The 6,000-nt window shown below is 38.0% G+C and overlaps 1 long non-coding RNA gene across 1 annotated transcript in view; it reads right to left on the bottom strand.

The window, feature by feature from the left end:
- Positions 1–722: 722 nt before the first annotated feature.
- The window catches only part of LOC141577060 (uncharacterized), a 258,527-nt gene continuing 253,249 nt past the window's right edge, over positions 723–6,000 (bottom strand). Inside the window, exons 4-5 of the long non-coding RNA XR_012505526.1 lie at positions 4,273–4,376; positions 723–1,333 (exon numbers count right to left, since the gene is read on the bottom strand). This is a non-coding gene — a long non-coding RNA (uncharacterized LOC141577060). The remainder of the gene's footprint in view (positions 1,334–4,272; positions 4,377–6,000) is intronic.

Below are 6,000 nucleotides of genomic sequence, written 5' to 3'. Positions count from 1 at the left end.
GCATCTTAACCATAAGGCAGAACTCAGAAAATCTGAAAAAAAGAAAAAACAGCTAAGCTGGTAGACATAATAGTAGCTTTCAAATACAAACAGTCTAGTTCTCTTGCCATGCATGTACTTATTTGTCTAAATCCCAACCTAGAAATTGAATCCTCCCAGAAACTGTTTCCACTCTACAACATTATTAAAAATTCTTAGTGAATACTATGCTAATTCTTCATTTCTCATATGCAAGGCATGTAAGAGATCATGAGCAATTTTGTGGTTTAGTATGGCACAATTAAATGATTAGGTCAGCTGCTTATATATATATATATATATATAGAGAGAGAGAGAGAGAGAGAGAGAGAGAGAGAGAGAGAGAGAGAGAGAGAGAGAGAGAGAGAGAAATTAGCTAGTAACGTAGTACAAACAGTGCCTGTAAACTCTATGCAGCATAGCTCTTGTACTGTGAGTCACTAAAAAGAAAATAACAATTATACACCTTCCTCAAAAAGTTGTTCCAGTGCAGCACGAAAATGCAGTAAAACAGTTTGCTCACCAAATTTTTTAAAAATCCTTCTTGAGTAGCCAAAAGTCTCAACTCCACCTGTCTATAATAATCAGATGTGATTTAGACTTTATGCTTTACTGTATTTTAACTGTATGGATATTTTAATCAATATCAATCACTGGACACAAGGAGCCTAACTAGAAACAAAGTTTTTCTTTAATTAGTTTCAGTATGTTCTATGGGAGAAATGACAACAGAATACCCAAGAAAAGGAACACATGACACGTAGTTCGTGGTGTCGTGAAGCAGCGACCACGTAAAGACAGTTTTGAGGTAGAATGCTGTATGGTAAGCACTTTTATCAGTCAATCTATTAGACAAGTTGTAGAAAAGCAGTCATTCATCCATCCATAAGTATTTTCTCATATTTCCAAGCTCTTGAAGCAAACAACTATGTAATAGTTCCTAGTTCTTGATGTGCAAAGAGGAGTATGTGAAAATATAAAATGTAGCAGAACACCACAAGAGGTAGAAGCCAAAGTTCAGGTATCACAGGAAAATAAAAAGCCAGCAGTATCATCAGGTATGCCTTTTTCTAGATATTCTCCTCTAAATACATACAAGGCCAATATCTCTTCTAAGGAAAACCACTCCACCTACAGCCCTAGCTGGAGGTCCAGGCCAGGCCAGTCTTGTGTCTTCATTCCTTCTCCAAGGCACAGCTGCGTAGGCCCAAGGCGGTATGAGTTGGTCTAGCAAGCTACCATGCAGCTTGTGAAAGAGATCTGATGAGCGGCTTCCCTCAAATGCTCCAAGTACAGCTCTCTGAAGCAGCTGCAACTGAGAGAAAACCGAAGCCATGAGCTAGAGAAAGGGGTGTGGAGAAGACAAGACACAGATAGACAGCGAGAACACAGCTAGACATCATCATGAACAATGAGGTATTAATGTCATGATCCACATATCCTTGTGCGGAGTTCCATCCAGGGGACCTGAACCCAGTCCCAGTTATGGTGATTTTCTGCTTCTGCTATATTTTTTTTGCAAAGGAACTCTGCCCCTTCTTGAACAATAACTACAACTGCCTCTCTTGAACAAACCAGTAAGTCCTATTTGTATATATCCCAAAGAATGTAAAATGCCTGCTCAGATAGCAATGCCACCAAGAACGTTAGCTTGGAACACTCCTCTAATTCTTCTTTTCATCTCTATCATACCAGATACTCACTTTCTTTTCCGCTGAAGCTTATACAGATCTTTCATATTTAACAGATGCTCCCCTCAAATTTTTACCATGTTCAGTGACAAGGTAGGAGAAATTGTTCCACTTGGTCATTAAGACACTTTTCCACTTTCCTTCTTACATACTTTCTCCTCTTGATCTTTTTTTTTTTTAATCTGAACTATTCATTCTCCTTGCTCACAGTCAACCTGACTTCCTATTTTATGCAACCTTGTTCAAGTTAACTGAGAATGAAACTAGTTAATTAGCATACGTGATTTTCCACCTCTAGACTCTTCCAAGGAAATATAACAGGCATTGATATATGAAGAGGTAGATATATTAACCACCTTTATGTGCTGTTGAATCCTTTTATATTAATTACTACTCTACCTTATGTTTTATTCATATATGAAAATCGTTTGCATTAGCACATATTTTCCCAAAAAAATTATAAATAATGAAGGATAGAAATGCCTTATTAAACCAAATAAAACCTATTGCTCCATTAACTTGTTTATCTCCAAAAGTTAGTAGTTAAAGTAATACTAGCTCTTTTCAAAGTAATGACATACAAATACGCACTAAAAACATTCAAATGTTATTGCAATATTAGAAGAATTGCAAATTTGATTTATTATTCTGAAAGGCAACTAATAGTCTTCTAAGAAATATTTTTTGTTTTTGTGGTTTTGAGATGAGGGAGCATTTTGCAGAGAACATCATTTAGAGAAAGCAGGCAGTGTATATACAAGTGCCCTGTAAACTGTAAAGTGTTACAGAAATGTAAGAGGTGAAGCTCTCTCTCTTTTTCTAGAGACATGACTGTAAAAGTACAGAAACAAAGAGACTTTGGGGGCCTTAACATTCAAGACTTCTTCGAAAAAAGAGATGATTTCTTGAATGTTCTTTTTAGAGCAAAAGAATGACTAGTCTTCTCAAAATCCTATCATTTTCATGCCTTGTTACATTTAAACTGGTAAACATACAATCTGTGCTTCTTCATAAGTCCTGATTGACAGCCTAATGGAACAGTCTGGTTCTCTGCCTTTCTGGATGATAAGTGTAAACAGTGTGGTTATCAGAAGGTAATACCCTACCATTAGTGGGTCTCCCCATAGTCTTTCACATCAATGAAAGTAATCTTGATATATTTACTTGCATGAAATGCTTGCCAGGAAACTCAGTCAAGGTGTTTGGAAAGGCACATTTCTAGCTTAGAGACTTGACTGAAGCAGCCCCCAGGCACTGCAGTGTTCTGCATTAAGGAGCACAGGTACATAATAGGGGGGACGGGAAGTAGTTTCTATTCTGTACTGTTTTATTCCTGACATATGTTTTTAATCAACTGACTTCCCTCCAGACTTCTCAGGGTTAGTTTTCCCTAGTCTTGAACAACAATCCAACTTCCTGTTGTTGACAAAGAGAGGTGGGAATAGACCAAAAGAACACAGTAGCAGACTGGCTGGACTGGGACGAGACCCTGATCCTCCATAGGACCCTAATGGTCCTCCCTGAGATTTCAACAAATATCTCCTTTGGGCAAACTTCATAAACATAGAGTGTTATAAAAATGTTAAGGGATATTTAAACAGCAAGGAAAGGCATCATCTTACGTGAATGGAGATGGGTCTTGATCCCCTTTCATAATCTGGATTCAGATGGGCACAAGGGAAGAGTAGAGGAAACCTGACTATGGAAAGAGAAAATCACCACTGATGAGGAGGGAGGGTGGGCCTGGCTAAACCGAGGAGTCAGAGGTGCATAAGAGCACTGGGAAAGCTGCATTGCATCCATCCCACATCCCCCTCTCCTGGTTAGGAGAAACTGAGTTAATTTTAAATTTCTATTATGAAAGCTGGATGTGTGAAGCAGAAAGCAATACATTAAAAAAAAGACTAGCCAGCAGGAGAGAGGAGGCTCAGAGAACTATTCTTTCCATTTTGTGTCTGGTTTATTCCTAATCATTAAAATTCAAGAGCTAAAAATTCCATCATAGACTACACACATAGTCCAAGCAAACGTGGAGACTTCAGAAATTATCCAGCAAACCGTCAGAGCCTATTGTGAATTGAATCTTTTCCTGTGCCCACTACATCTTCTAAGTAATGTTAGGGTGGGAGGGGTACTAACCACATCCTTTTCTCTGGTTTAATCACATTTTGATGACTCAGAATCTTTCAGACAAATTCTGGATCTGCCATGTCTGCTCCGTATCCCTTTACTTCTCTCTAAAATGATACCTGAGAATATAGATGACATGGTAGTTGTAGGCACAGACATTAGAGATGCTTATGGATGTCTTCTGTTCTTTGATGGTCTAGATTGCGAAGTGAATGATTGAACTAGTTCCTACATGGACAACATCAGAAGTGACATCAGACTGATGGCCTTCCTGGGAGACCTGAAATCCCCTGCTCCTGCTGCAGCTAGTGGAAGAGTGTTCTACACACTGCTGGTTCTCCTAAAGAGCTTGACCATCTTCTTATGTGGACAGGACCCCATCACAATGCTCCTTATCCATGAATCCAGTTGTTCTCAGGCCTGGGTCACTCACCTTGAAGCATTTGATAACGCACATCCAGTCTTAGCTGCAATCCTAACATCTGATCTCATCCCAACTCCAAAGGTACGTAAGAATTTCTAAGACATTTTCATAACCTAAAACAATAGAAGGATGGTTGCAATGTTAATTTGGGTTCTTTTTCACTCTCTCTCCAAGCAGTCACACCCTTTCTACTGTTCCAGTTTCTACTGTAATTGCCTTAGGTTGGGACTGAACTATCTGAAATTCTCCCTTACCGGAGTCTCAATTGAGAAAGAAGAGAAAGCCCCAGTGATGATTTCTTTCCTCTCTACCTTGGTGTCCACAGGACTCTAGTCTTGATAAGACATCAAGATGCTCTTGTTTATTGGCATGCTTTCCCTAAAACTCTTCCCATAGTTTGCCAAGACTGCAGTTGTAAGCGCTCTGATTCCTCTTTTTTCTGAGCTTGGACATACCCCATGTCAATTTATTCACATTCCCAAGTACACTATTCATGGGAGGAATAGAGGATTTTTATTCAGGATTTTAAAAGTTTGTATCATGTAGTAGTCTAGGAAAGATTTTATGGTGAGTTAAAAAGGCTTTTTTTTAGATTTTTTAAACTGCTATTTTCTTGATAAATCTAGGTTTTCAAAGCTATTGGTTTTTTTTCTATAGACTGACATAATTTTCTTTCAGATATGAAATGCTAAATACTGACTCCACCTTTCTTTTTCATTCCTGATGCAAAAACAGTAATTCTGCCTGAGATGAATGGGCACCACTTGCAGAGTAGGATGGACATTAAGCACTAAGACATGCACAAGAGAAAAAATACATATTAATACATTCACCCAAAAAAGTTCCATTACAGTGTCCAGAAAATAAAAAGACATAAAAGAGACTAGGAGAATATATTTAGGAAGCACATATATGAAAGGACTTGTATTCAAAATATATAAACTTTTCCAATTAAAATAAAATAAGAAGACCAACAACAGTGTTTAAAAGTGGGAAAAAAATTTAAAAACACACTTCACAAAGAAAATATGCAGTTGGCCACTCAGCACATAGAAAAGGGCTCAGCAAGTCACGCAGCAGGAATGAGCAACTGAAGCTACAGTAAAACCCTTCTATACCTGAATTACTAAAATTGAAAAGATGCTCAATATCAAGTGTCGACAAAGATACAGAACAATTAGAACTCTCATATTTTTCTGAGAGAATGCAAAGTGGGGTAGTCATCTTGAAAAACTGGCAGTTTCTCATGAAGTTAACCAGATAGCTACTACATGATGAATCCACTCTACTCTAAGGTATTGCCCCAAAGAAATGAAAACACATGTCTACATAAATACCTGTAAGAAAATACTCATATTAGTTTTCTTACAATACTGGAAGCAACCAAAATGCCCATGAACTGATAAACAATAGTATATCCAGCGAAATATTAGTCAAAAATAAAAAGGAACAAACTACTGATATGTACAACAAGATGGATGAATCTCAAAAGAATTATGCCCACAGGCTACGGTCAGTTCCTATGTTCTCAAGCTACACTTACAATGTTATGTTTACATCTCCCCTGCCACCAGGTTATAAACAATTCTGCTTACCCTGCTTTCCCCAACCTTTCTCTTCTAGGCCAATATCTAGCATCTTTCCATCATCTTTTGAAATCACATTCACATTACAACATTCAGCGTGTCATCAGTTTCCTTCGTGGGTCTTTGTGCTCCTCACTGACCTTCACAGCAC

The sequence above is a fragment of the Camelus bactrianus genome, chromosome 3, assembly GCF_048773025.1.
Source record: "Camelus bactrianus isolate YW-2024 breed Bactrian camel chromosome 3, ASM4877302v1, whole genome shotgun sequence".
Taxonomy (NCBI): Eukaryota; Metazoa; Chordata; class Mammalia; order Artiodactyla; family Camelidae; genus Camelus; species Camelus bactrianus.
The sequence above is the reverse complement of the archived record's forward strand: the minus strand, read 5'-3'. Positions and strand labels throughout refer to the sequence as shown.